Here is a 14,141-nt window from a genome sequence, read left to right as displayed (position 1 = left end):
TTCTGGGTGTGCCACTCAGAGTGGAATTGCTGAGTCATGTGGTAATTCTCTATGTTTAGCTTTTTTGAGGAACAGCCCAACTGGCTTGCACAGCCAGCGCTGCGCCGTTTTACGTTCCCACCAGAAGTGCACAAGGGTTCCAGTTTTTTTTGTTTTTTTTTTTTTTGCGGTATGCTGTTGTGGCCTCTCCCGTTGCGGAGCACAGGCTCCGGACGCGCAGGCTCAGCGGCCATGGCTCACGGGCCCAGCCGTTCCGCGGCATGTGGGATCCTCCCGGACCGGGGCACGAACCCGTGTCCCCTGCATCGGCAGGCGGACTTCCAACCACTGCGCCACCAGGGAAGCCCCCTTTCCTACATTTTTAACTGTTCTTAATTAGCTCTCTTTTCAGAAATTGTCTGTCTGACATGATCTTTGTAAGTACACAGTCCAGTTTTAACTGACTTTGAGATTATAACTCTGTTTTATATTTCTTCCTTTTGTCTTAAATACAAAACAAGAGTGGAGGCAATGTAAACTATGATGGGTATTTAAAAAAATTTATAGCAGGACCACACCCCAGTTGGGTTTAAACTAATACTCGTAGGAGCCGGTCCTTAGGTGACTGGCCATTGGCCCAGCCCCAGGTGACTGGCGGTGGTGCTCAGTGTGGGATGGGCGGATGGGCTGGGATAGAGCCTGCCAGCTGCAGAGCAGGTTCAAGCGGCCACTGGCACCTGGCCTCACCTCTCTTCTCTGTTTCCCTTTCTTACCCCCTGAATTCCTCCCCCCATTCCCTAGCCACCTTCTCCAAAATCTCCCTTTCCTTTCTTCTCAGTTCCTCATACAAACCAAATACTCAGCTACTTTCACTGGCCTGGTTATGCCCCCAGGAAGCAATTTCTTTTACTAAACTGCAGTCATCAGCATTTTTAGTCTTTCTGCTCTGTTCTCTCTCTGGTGGTTATTTACTTGTGGGAACCCAATATTGTAGCTCAAATTCATCGTTTTTTTGGAAGCAGTGGATCCTAGAGCATCAAATAGATGCGTTTGGATTGCTTTGTCTTGACCTTTTTAAAAAAGGAGAACGCTAAGGCAACACTCAAGAAGCTAGGCGCTCTATTTAAGGTCAGTGTGACTGTGCGGCACCGTCGCAGGTGGCAGCTTTGGGGAGATCATTAACGCCATTAGGGATAATGGTTTCCTCTCTGTTACGATGTTTGAGTTCCCCATTAAAATTCTTAAGGAGGAAATTAAATTCTTTTCCAGGTTTTATTTTATGTGAAGATTCAATCAAATGAATCTGCAGGAAGTTACCATGTTGAGGCTATTTCCATCTCTATTACTTAATGCCTATCGTAACTAAACAAAGGTTTTTAAGATGAACATTGGAGCATCAGTTAGAAATTTAGAAGAGGAGTGAAAACTGCAGTTCAGCTTGAAATTGGAGCTCTCTGAGCCCTAATTTTCATTGCTAAGATGATTAAAGGAAAAAGCAAAAGATATCAAGGAACACGGAAGAAAAAAATATTAAAGAATATTAGCATGTTAAGCATTTGCTGTCAGATTCTTCTCAAGTCTAGAGTAGTTATCAGCTCACCTTTTTCAAATTTGAAGATATCTACCTATAATAATGGATTTCAGTATATTTAAAAAGAATCCTAGCAAATGCCTAGCAGCTACTCGGTTTACATATTCTTTGTTCCTTGGGGAAAAAAGAATCTGTGATCATCAGAAGTGATCACTGTGATGGATAGTAGTGAAAAGGAAGTTTTGAATTGAAGAATTAAAAAATAAAATTCCTCTTCTCTCATTATGTTTAGCCTCCTAGAAACAGCAGGTTATATCTAAAAGCAATGCTTTCCTATTTTCCAAACGGTGATTTGGGAGTTTTAGGGTGCCTGTCCAGCGGGTGCTGGTCCTGGGTCTTTCGGGATGGCCCTGGCGCTGTCCCATGGTGCCCACAGGAGGTGGTCACTCCCCAGAGGGGAGACCTGTCTCTGGTTCCTGGGCTTCTCATGCTGGCCTGTCAACCTTCTCAGGAGTCATTAACTTCTTTTCAGATAAGACCCTGGTTGAACCTGGGCTGTTTGGGGTATTTTTACTAACAATATTCTACACCTGAGAATCAGGAATAATGTCCCTTGAAAATCAAATGCAGCCTGGCTTGAAGAAGCACAGCTGTAAGTAGGGCTTTTGACAGCCCCGCAATTTCTGCAAATGGTTCATAATTGATTGCCGCCATTCTCCTCAAGGGTGCCTATTACTGTCACAGCTCTTTGTGTGCCCCTGTCAACCTCTCCGGTTTGGGGAATTTATTTTTTTTCAATATTGTTAGCAGTCAGCTCGCGCTACTGCAATAGTTTGGAGCCTGAAAGGAATAAACAGTTCTTCTGGAAGTGAGGGGGTTGAAGGAGTTTCTGGTTTGTTCTGGGAACTTGAGGTGTGTAAAGCAGTCCCCACAGAAGTGCCGCTTGCTTTGTTTGCCGCCCTCTGAGCTGGCTCTGCAGATGTGGCACTCGGTGGTCCTGCCGTCTCCCTGTGTGCCCTAACCCGGCACCTTCCCAGAGCAGGCAGGTTCAGGGCATGGGGTGGAAATCCAGAGCAAGGGGGTGAGCCTTCCCCAACCCCCAGGCTGCCTTGAAGGAAGAGCTTGGTGGCGCTAGGAAGCCCTTGTGAATGTGACTTGAAAGAACAGTTTGGGATTTTTTTTCACTGCCTGGGATGAGAGTGAGAGAGAACGCGTGTCTTACTCATTTCCCAGCAGCCGACTTAGATGGAATCATTTCTCCCAGAGGGTGCAGGTTTCTTTGAACTTTTCCTTTCTATGTACAGCATGTAAGTAAACAAGGGCTTTGATTCTCAGGGATGTGCCTTCTGATCCAAATGTAGACATGCTTGCGTGGTTTTCTTTTCTCTGTCTTGAAAGTTGATTTCACTCTAAAATGTCTAAAGACTGTTATGCAGACAAGATAAGCCTTTCTTTCCGGAAGGGATCCGGGCAGTAATCTTCAAGCACTCTTTACAGCTCAGGATTAAGAGAATTTCTTTCGGATACTAGTTGTTCGGTGGCACTGTCAACTTTTCCTTCCTCATTCCAAGGATGCATAGGTCTCTAAATGGATCTCTGAAATAGTTTGTCCTTTTGAAATAGAAAGGTATCAGAAAGTCCTAGGGAAATTTCAAAGATTTACTCTGTCAAATATGTTTGAAAAGAGAGAAGGATAATTTGAAGACAGTAAACCATTTTATGCTTTGTCAAATTTTCTTGGAGTGTTGTCCATACTTGTATTGGGCGTATTGCTGTAAAAGAAAATCCACAAGCGTGAAACCCGTTTTCTGTAAGGTAAGCAGTGTTTTACTTCTGTTACTCCTGTTTAAATATTTTTTTTCAGCTTTTTAGAAAAATGTTATGTAATCACCTAGGGTGTAGCTTTGGCAGTGATTATTCTCGCAGTTTGTAGGCGTGGTGTTGATGGAACAGAGAGCACTGAGGATCTGGAGACAGATAGCCTTGACAACTGTGTGTTGTGCTGTTTGCAATTTAATCCTGTTGAGAATATATTTTGTCCTGTTTATTTTTTCAAGGTAGAAAAAAGGGACATGCACTGATGGTTAGGTTTTGGTGTCCGGCATGAACATAACTTGCGTTGAATATTTAATGCCTGCTCACCCCCTTAGCTTAACCTTTTGAGTTTTTTGCATGAATTGCTTTGAAGAGCTTGCGTCTCTAAGAAGCTACAGGAAAAGAAAAAGATTCATGGATCATGTGATTTATTTTTCAGCATTTTTAACTATATATCTTTCTTGCCTTTCTTTGAGTGTCCTGCATTATTTCAGGATCTCTTGGTTGTAAGATGCTCTTGTTAAAAAGTCCAGCGAAAATAGAATGTATTTGTAAATAGCAGTCTTTCTACATGGCTGCCGTTGAATAGATTAATCATGATCCTTTTTCAGAAACTAAACATGCCTATTTCTGAATGCATGCTATCTGACATAATTCCTGTAGGAGTGAACAGAGAGGTTGCATCCTTACAGCAAACCCATTTGTCCCTGAAAAATGATCCGGAGCCTGATGTTCCCCAGTAGTGAGACAATCATCTTTCACAGTGATTCAATTCCGGGTAGCCTTTTCTTGTAGGTGGTGGTATAATAGAAAGAACTCTTGATCTCAGTAGTTGGAAACCTGGATCTGTATCCTGGGCTACCAGGCTTTACCACTGCGTGCCCTGGGGCAAGGTACTCGGTCTTACTAAGCCTCTGTGTCCTCATCTGTAAGTAAAAATAACAATAGCTCCAAGCCTGTGTAGTGGAGAGGATCGTGGATGACTAGAAGCCCAGACATGAGAGATTGATTATTAGGCGAGCAGCAACCCCGCTTCCCGACGTGGCTCATACATTTGCACGTTTTGAATGCTTTCCCACTCTGCTCACCTAATGCACGACTTAGCCACAAGGCTGCCTACCCAGTCTTCTTGAAGTTAGTGTCTGTGGTCAAATCCTGCTGAGCTGTCCCCTGAGATAAAAAAGAATTGGAAGCCGAGGGCCTTGGCCATGGAGTCCTCTTAGCTCTTTGTCATCTGCATGGAGACAAAGCCTGCCCATCTTTTAGCTTATTTTTCTTAGGTAGACTGTTGTGAGTTGATGACCTTTTCTAAAGGGCTGTTCAAATGACTGAATAAAAGCAGTGTATGTTAGGTTTGCCTTTATCCTTAGCAGGAGTGAGCTGTGAATGAGAGATGCTTAGGAGGTCTTGCAGACTCTTCGCCTTTTGGAAGAGAGGCATCACTTCAGGGCAGAGAGAGTCACCAAGGGCACAGAAGGACACAGGCTGGGAGGGATCAAAGTAGAGCTGAGTTCCGCATTAGCTCTCCAACGCACTGTTCTACATTTCTAGCACCCTGCTTCCTTTCGGAAGGGACTTGGGGGCAAGTTGGTGAACTTGTTTGAAATGTCTGGGATTCATTTTCATTGGTGTCTGAAAGGCCATTTGGTCTCTTTGTAGTTTGCTGGATTTTTAAAAAAATTTCCCGTTTTCCTAGCTTCAGGGTGTTAGCCCCCTGTTCTTGGTCCGTCCTTGATCGTTAGGGCTGATGTGCCGGGGAGATGCCAAGTCTTTGCTGGAGTGAAAGGAAGGGACATCACTGCCCTCTTTGTGGCCAAGGATTATTTATACACTCTGTCCCACAGGCTTCGATGCCACTCACAGTGTCAGATGAGGGAAGGAAAGAAAGGAGGAAAACCAAATCTCAGCGCCGGGCGTGGGCGGGCCCGTTGCGAGTGGAGGTGTGGGGTGCCTCACGCCCTGCAGCGGGAAGACTTCAAGTGGGTGGCTTCCTGGCCGCAGCCTGGGACAGGAGGGCGTGCCCAGTGGAGGAGGGGACACGGTGGCAGGGGGAAGAAATCTCACCGGTGCTGGCCTCTCTCTCCACTTCCTCTCACAGCCCCTGCCCCCATCGACGTGACTGTGGTCCTAAAGGGGTCTGTGTTAGGCCCGGTGTGTCCCTGGATAGGGCACACCGGCCAGTGGAAGGGGGCTGTCACTGCTGGCTGAGAGCTGTGGGCCACCTGGGGCCGGATACCCAGTAGCTGCCCCCAGCTGGGTGATGCCTGACGAGGGCCCAAAGGCCTGAGCCTCTGCCTTGGGGGCTCCTAGAGCTCCGGCGCGGGGCTGGCTCGCCCAGGGGGCGGGGCCCTGTGCACACGTGGGATGTGCCTGTGGGCAGGCAGCAGGGGCGGGGAGCCCGACGGCACAGGTCTCGGCTCGGGGAGGCCTGGGGCCGCCGTGCCCCCTGCTCTCCGGCTGCACCTGTGAGGTGGGGACCCCAGCCACCTTCCCTTTGTGCCCCGGTGGCGGGGGCTTTCCTATGAACTCGCTGGCTCCGTGTCCCTCTGGCCTCTTCCTTCACTCTGCCCTCTGTTGTCCCCAGCCCTCTGCTTCCCCAGCCTCCGTCCCCTGCTCTCTCGCTCTCCTCCAGGCTTTTCCTTTCCATCCTGTTTTTCTGGGCAAAAGAAAACGTTGTCATGGCGAGGCGTCTGCAGAGTCACACAGTGGAGAAGAGCCCCCCCCCCACCGAGTGGCAGAGTGGCAGTGGCGGGAGTCACCGCGGGCGGCTGTGCCGTCGGGCCCGGCAGCTGGACGGACGCGCTCTGGCTCCGCTTGCTGACGTGGTGAGCGCAGCCCCCTCCTCACGCCGCGGGGCGCTGAGGCCAAGCGGGGCCCAGAGCCAAGGCCACCCAGGGTGGACCCTGACCGCAGAGATGCCGCAGGGCCAGTCCGGGTCTTAACCGGATGACCGACCCACCACACTTACTTCTGATGCCGGCCCCTCCCTCCTCTTCCTCCCCTTTGGAACAGCGGGAGCTGTGGTTTCGCTCCTGTCCTCTCTGGGATGCAACCGCAGAGGGATGTGCTGGTCCTTTGCAAGGTGCCGGCCACCCACACCTCGGGGCTGGACAGGGGCCTCGGCCTGCTCCTTGAGACCTCGCCTTCGGTGCCGGCGCCTGGACTAGTCCAGGAGGGGGCTGGGCTGTGAGCTCCCTGTGCTCTGCTGGCTGAGGAGTGGGCCGCGTGCTCTTGGATACGGTCGTGGGGGAGAGGTCGTGGCCTCCATCTATCCCCCATCCTCATCCTCTTCGGCGTTCAGCCTTCTATTTCTCCATCTTCCTTTCTGGGCCTCCTGGGTTGGACATAGAGAGTTATAGAGACTTGAGTATAGCTTTGCTTTTTTGGAGAAGAAAGCAGGGAGTCTGAGTTTCTCAGGCCGAACCCTAACCTCAGTAAACGCCGTTTGCAGGCTCTTGTGTATGCTCAGGGGAAGCCTCCTGGACGGCAGGTGGGCTCAGAGGAAGGGCACATGGGATTTTGCTCCAGGTCTCACAAGGAAGTCCTTTTGTCCTTGGATAAGTCATCACACATCTGTGTCTGTGCAGCTGGGGGCTGGGTCTGTCCATCTTGGCGGCCCATCCTGGCTCCGAGCGTCTGTGGATGCTCAGAAAATTGCTCAGATGCCTACGTAAAAAGTCACCCACGGGCTTCCCTGGTGGCGCAGTGGTTGAGAGTCCGCCTGCCGATGCAGGGGACACGGGTTCGTGCCCCGGTCCGGGAAGATCCCACATGCCGCGGAGCGGCTGGGCCCGTGAGCCATGGCCGCTGAGCCTGCGTGTCCGGAGCCTGTGCTCCACAACGGGAGAGGCCATGACAGTGAGAGGCCCGCATACCGCAAAAAAAAAAAAAAAAAAGTCACCCACAATTCCAGGGAGCTCATTGATCTTATGATGTTTATCCGTGGATTCCCCCTTAGGAATCGATGAACTCTGAGTTCAGAATTCTGACTTGGAGTGAACATCTGAATCATCTAGCTTCTGTCTTGACTTAATATTATGGACATGACAGAATCAGTTATCAAGTACCCACAATAAGAAAAGCACTGCATGACATTTGAACTTTGTTTTCATCTTCAAGTCTACTTGGTTGGGTGGGGTTGGCTATCAGTGCTTGATTCTTTTAACGTGCTAGGAGATCCAGGACCATCAGATACATAACAGCCCCTCCCTAGATGGCAAAACACTGCTAAGCTGAGACAAGGAGGCCATATTGGTGGTGGTGGGCAGACATCCCTAGATGGTTAACACCAACTGTAACACTGTGTGCTGCTGTCAGAGCATTTCAGAAAGTTTTATTTTCTGTAATTAGTGAAAAAGAAGTGATTTTGGGGGGGGGACACGAGTTTAAATTTTGATTCCAAAGCAAAATTGTGGAAAACTCATTTTTGTAAAATGAGCCGCCGTCTGAGGACCAGGAGGGGTGGTCTACATGCTCAGTCTGGGGCTGATCAGGCAGCCCCTGTGTTTCTCTTCTGAGAGCATCACCCCGGCCGCTTCCACATCAGCAGGTGAGCTGAGTCTTAGCTGCTGCTCACTCCGTCCCTTTCTTTGGAAGGATTTACAGCCATGGTTACGGTCTAATTCTGGCGGCCACTGCTTGGGCACCAGGAATCTTTATCCATCTTCTCTGTAGTATCTGCCAAGAATAGGGGTAGCATCACACTGCTTGTTCATTCCTTTACTAACATCTCCTTCACAAAGGTGCTGTCAGCTGTTAGCCGTCGCTGAGAGCTCTGAGATAGTCCTTTCAGTGTTCTGTGTACGTAGAGACGGCAGTTGAACGAACCCTCTGATTGTGCTGGGTCAGTGAAGGTGTACTTGAGCCTGAGGGCTTCTTTGTGATTTTCATGACTCATAGCAGATTCTCACCTTTTGATAATGTCCCAGCCCCACGGGGTAGCCGCTTTCACTTTTAAAAAGAAAAAAAAATTCTGAGAAGTTGTTCCGAGTCATTTGGCGTTTCCCCCGCGCTCTCCTCTTTGAGTAGATTTCTGTGCCACGCTCCTTGGGGCTGGGCGGCTGGCCGAGGGGAGCTGGGGAGACGGGGGACTCTGCCCGGGAGCCCTTCACACAGCAGGCGTTAGTGGTTTCACCCAGATCCCGGCTTCCAACTGCTGAGAGTGAGGAAGGGATTATTAGTTTTGTAAATCAGTCTCCTGTGGTTCTTGATAATAGCATGAAGAACAGGACAACAGAAACTGTATTTGCCGCATAAGATGTTAGCATTAGGGGAAACTGACGGAAAGATAATACAGGAACTCTCTGTCCTTTACGACTCTTCTGTAAGTCTCATATTATTTCAAAATAAAAAATGTTTTTAAATGGCCAAGAAAAATGTATTTGTCACTAACATGGGAGACTGGAGAAAATGGGAGGTGTGTTTTTACAGACGCCCCGCAATTCTTTTCTCCACTTCACTCTTTTGCTCGTCGCCACCTCCTTCTCTCTTATTTTGTTGGTTCAGCCCCCAGTGCCCCCCTCATCCCCGTGGCTCACCTTCCCTCACGCTCTCAGATCCTTGGCTGCCACCTAAGTTCTCCTGTGTTTTCAGAAAATGGATGTCAGATGAGGAAGCCCTTCCATGTGCAACTGCTTAGGAAGTCCCCGCCTGGCACTGGCGCAGGCTGGGGGTTTCGTTCTAAGTGCTTAGAAGCCACAAGTGTCACATAGCTTGAGGAGTCCTGCTATCTTCCACCTCTCAAGCTGCTCTGAGCTGGCTTTGGAATGTTCTAGAATCCATTCCCTTCTCGGTTCATACAGTCACAAGGTAAAGGATAGTCAGATGAGAAGCCTGGCCCGGCCCCATGGCCTGGGGGCTCCAGGCATCAGGATGGACATCAGGATGGGCCCAGGCATGCTCTGCTCTCCCCTCGGTAGCCTTGCGAGATCTTGTATGTCGTGCTTTTATAGATGAGTTTCCAAGATGGAAAGGCTGATTATCCAACCAGTAACTTCAGGTGAGATTTAAAAACAGTCTTCTATGTCTGAGCCTTAAAAAAAAAAGATGTTTTTGTTTGTTTTTTTATTGAAGTATAGTTGACTTACAATGCCGTGTTAGTTTCAGGTGTATAGCAAAGGGATTCTTAGGCAGAAAAGTTGTAAATTTACATTGTGTCATGGTCACATTGTCTCTGATGTATTTCAGTTTTACTTGAGGGTATGTCTGTCTGTGCACCCCTTCCCTAGGTCATCACCTGTTCTCCTAACCCCAGGGAAGCATGGCTTTGGTTACTTTGTATTTATTGGTTTGCTGTTTTCTAGAAGCTTGATCAGAATTGCCAAACCATTTATTGAACGTGGTTGTTGTCCTAGTTTAACTGTTATTACTTCCTTTCTGTTATTTAGGTAATGTTAAATTTTAGAGATGGGTTGGTGGTAAAGTCTCAGATAAATGTGTATGCTGTGGGCACTTTTCGTATGAGGTGATTATTTTGAGACCCCCCCACCCCCCGTCAGTAAGAAGCAATGCAGAGTAATGTAACAGACGGGACTATCACATTGCTGAAATCCAGCAAAAACATTTAACTAAAACCACAAGTCAGGGGCCACGCAGGTTGTACTTGTGCTCACTCAAGGCAGATAGGTAGTGCTTGGCAATACCCACACCCAATTAAGGCTGTCGGGATTTTAACAAATAATTTGATTTTTTTCATATTGTTATGATTTTTTTTCTCCCCAAAGCTGCAATTTTTTTTTTTTTTTTTTTTTTTGAGGTACGCGGGCCTCTCACTGCTGTGGCCTCTCCCGTTGCGGAGCACAGGCTCCGGACGCGCAGGCTCAGCGGCCATGGCTCACGGGCCTAGCCGCTCCGCGGCATGTGGGATCTTCCCAGACCGGGGCACGAACCCGTGTCCCCTGCATCGGCAGGCGGACTCTCAACCACTGCGCCACCAGGGAAGCCCTGCAATTTTTTTTGAAACCAAATTCCAAACGTTACTTTCAGCTGAATATTAGAACTGAAAATCCAGGCCTTTATATGCACGAAGTGGGTGTGGTGTGTTTCAGACAAATCGTAGCACCTGGACCCTTTGTCCCTAACCCCGTGACAGTCTTCATAAGTGACTGTGGGGCGTCCTGGTCCATGAAACCTCGTGGAGCAGAACTCACTGGAAGTCAGTGTAACTGTTAAGCTGTCCCAAAGGTACCAGCCTCAAGAGGGCATGGGGAGGAGGGTGGGCTGCCGTCTTCCTGAAGCTGCAGCGGGGGTCCCATGTGCCGATCTGTCTAGGTGGCCACCTCGGTTTGCTGGGCATCCATGATAGCTCTGCTTCTCAGTGGCAGCTGGAGATGGTAAATGGTAAAGTCGAAATGCTCAGGGAAGTTCTTTAAGAATTTGTAAGTTCAGGCGGGGAAAAAGGCTCCCTGCATTACTCCAGGTCAGAGCAGGTGCCCGTCTACCTGTCCCAGTGAGGGCAGCCATGGCTTGGTTTCTTCTGGACAGTGGTTACGGGGTAGAGGCAAGCGTGCTGCGTGTTTTGTGCCTCCTTCCTTAGGGGTTGAGCATTGCTGTCACCTTCAGTTGACTGATCATCCCCACGGCCAAGGCTATCCCAAACCGCACATTTGCAGTTCACATTAGGAGGGTGAGATACGTAAGAAAAATAAGAGGATTCACTAGAAGGGTTTCATCCCCTGCTGTACTAATTTGAAGAGTAGAGGTTTACCGCTTAACTTGCTGGACCAGGCAGGAGGTGGCCCTGGGTGCCGGGAGCCTCGCTCACTCTCACTGGTTAGTGGACTTTAGGAAAGTCACCTCACCTTCTGAGGCCCTTATATCCTTACTCACTAAAAAAGAATGGGATTATATTGCCATGACAGTTCCATGGAAGTGAAAGGACTTTGCAAGCTGCCCTTAGCATGTGGTGCTCAGCCCTTAGCGTGCACTGTGAATTTTATATACAGCATCTCATGAAAACCCCATTTTCTCCCCAGCAGCCCTATTGAGTAGATATCACGAGCCCCTTTCAGTGTGAGAGAACTGAGATGGGAGAAGCTAACTGATGGTCCGGTCAGTGGTGGGGCAGCGTTCACAGCCAGCTCTGCTGGATGCTAAAGTCCATTCTTTCCCCTCCACCCATCTGACCAGTAAGGAGAATGTGGTGCTGATTATAGAGGAAAGGGGGAAACCACATGCACAACGGTGCATTTAAATACCAGAGACATGTACTTGACTTAAAGGCAGAGCAACTCTGTTTGTTCAGTTGCGGGTATGATGTTAGAAATCCGGACACAGCTTTTTGATTCTTTAGCTTAATTTACAGACGTGGTTAAGCAACGTACATGTGTTATTTTGTTGTTGTTTTTGTTTGTTTTGGCCTTTAAAGAATCTGTTTCATAGAGCTATAATGAAATTTGTGGAGTTGCTATTGTCAACAAATTTGAAATCTGTTGCAGAAAAGTTCTCAAGTCCCAGACTACCAAGTACTAATATCTGATAGTTGCATCTGACTAGTGATTAGTTTGATAATTTGGAGTGTAGTTTTGTACTAGGTGCAGGCCATATGTGAATATTTTCACCTCCAACTTGTTTTTCAATAGATAAAATTCATGTTTTAAAATCTGTCACTATATAATAACCTTAACATTAAAATAATACAGTATAACTAGTAGATACTGGTCTTTTAAAAAAGAACATTTAAAACTGTATGTTGGGGGTACACAAAAGTACAGCGATACTGGAGAAGACCACTTATATCTGAACAGAATTGCTCTTCTCTCCCGGAGCTGGTTGGGTGTCTTCTTCCTGGATCTTCAGTGCATTGGTAGCTGAGAGTCCCACCCTGGGTATATCTGCATAGAGCAGAGGGTCTAGTAATATTGAATTATAATTTTTGTCAGTAATGCCTAGAGAACATTTCTTCATAAATTTATAACTTTCCTGATGTGAACATACCTTTTAATGTTAGGTTTTCCGTGGGAGCTCACTCCTTGTAGGATTTATGTAGACCTCCCCCCAAAAAATCCCATTCCCAAAGGGTTAAAGAAAACACTTGATTTGTATTTGTTTTAACATCTTTATTGGAGTATAATTGCTTTACAATGGTGTGTTAGTTTCTGCTTTATAACAAAGTGAGTCAGTTATACATATGTTCCCATATCTCTTCCCTCTTGCATCTCCCTCCCTCCCACCATCCCTATCCCACCCCTCTAGGTGGTCACAAAGCACCGAGCTGATCTCCCTGTGCTATGTGGCTGCTTCCCACTAGCTATCTGTTTTACGTTTGGTAGTGTATATATGTCCATGCCACTCTCTCACTTTGTCACAGCTTATCCTTGCCCCTCCCCACATCCTCAAGTCCATTCTCCAGTGGGTCTGTGTCTTTATTCCCATCTTATCCCTAGGTTCTTCATGACCTTTTTTTTTTTTTCTTAGATTCCATATATATATGTGTTAGCATACGGTATTTGTTTTTCTCTTTCTGACTTACTTCGCTCTGTATGACAGACTCTAGGTCCATCCACCTCACTACAAATAACTCAATTTCGTTTCGTTTTATGGCTGAGTAATATTCCATTGTATATATGTGCCACATCTTCTTTATCCATTCATCCGATGATGGACACTTAGGTTGCTTCCATCTCTATTGTAAATAGAGCTGTAATGAACATTTTGGTACATGACTCTTTTTGAATTATGGTTTTCTCAGGGTATATGCCCAGTAGTAGGATTGCTGGGTCGTATGGTAGTTCTATTTGTAGTTTTTTAAGGAACCTCCATACTGTTCTCCATAGTGGCTGCATCAATTTACATTCCCACCAGCAGTGCAAGAGGGTTCCCTTTTCTCCACACCCTCTCCAGCATTTATTGTTTCTAGATTTTTTGATGATGGCCATTCTGACCGGTGTGAGATGATATCTCATTGTAGTTTTGATTTGCATTTCTCTAATGATTAATGATGTTGAGCATTCTTTCATGTGTTTGTTGGCAGTCTGTATATCTTCTTTGGAGAAATGTCTATTTAGGTCTTCTGCCCATTTTTGGATTGGGTTGTTGTTTTTATGTTATTGAGCTGCATGAGCTGCTTGTAAATTTGGGAGAGTAATCCTTTGTCAGTTGCTTCATTTGCAAATATTTTCTCCCATTCTGAGGGTTGTCTTTTGGTCTTGTTTATGGTTCCCTTTGCTGTGCAAAAGCTTTGAAGTTTCATTAGGTCCCAGTTGTTTATTTTTGTTTTTCTTTCCATTACTCTAGGAGGTGGGTCAAAAAGGATCTTGCTGTGATTTATGTCATAGAGTGTTCTGCCTATGTTTTCCTCTAGAGTTTGATAGTTTCTGGCCTTACATTTAGATCTTTAATCCATTTTGAGCTTATTTTTGTGTTTGGTGTTAGGGAGTGTTCTAATCTCATACTTTTACATGTACCTGTCCAGTTTTCCCAGCACCACTTATTGAAGAGGCTGTCTTTTCTCCACTGTATATTCTTGCATCCTTTATCAAAGATAAGATGACCATATATGCGTGGGTTTATCTCTGGGCTTTCTGTCCTGTTCCATTGATCTATCTTCCTGTTTTTGTGCCAGTACCATACTGTCTTGATTACTGTAGCTTTGTAGTATAGCCTGAAGTCAGGGAGCCTGATTCCTCCAGCTCCATTTTTCATTCTCAAGATTGCTTTGGCTATTCGGGGTCTTTTTTATTTCCATACAAATTGTGAAATTTTTTGTTCTAGTTCTGTGAAAAATGCCAGTGGTAGTTTGATAGGGATTGCATTGAATCTGTAGATTGCTTTGGGTAGTAGAGTCATTTTCACAATGTTGATACTTCCAATCCAAGAA

The 14,141-nt window shown here is 46.9% G+C and overlaps 1 protein-coding gene across 1 annotated transcript in view; it reads left to right on the top strand.

Moving 5' to 3' along the window:
- TIAM2 (TIAM Rac1 associated GEF 2) overlaps positions 1-14,141 on the top strand; it is a 232,152-nt gene that overhangs the window by 189,068 nt on the left and 28,943 nt on the right. The window lies entirely within an intron of this gene.

This window comes from Lagenorhynchus albirostris, chromosome 12 (genome assembly GCF_949774975.1).
Source record: "Lagenorhynchus albirostris chromosome 12, mLagAlb1.1, whole genome shotgun sequence".
NCBI classification, from domain to species: domain Eukaryota; kingdom Metazoa; phylum Chordata; class Mammalia; order Artiodactyla; family Delphinidae; genus Lagenorhynchus; species Lagenorhynchus albirostris.
The sequence above is the reverse complement of the archived record's forward strand: the minus strand, read 5'-3'. Positions and strand labels throughout refer to the sequence as shown.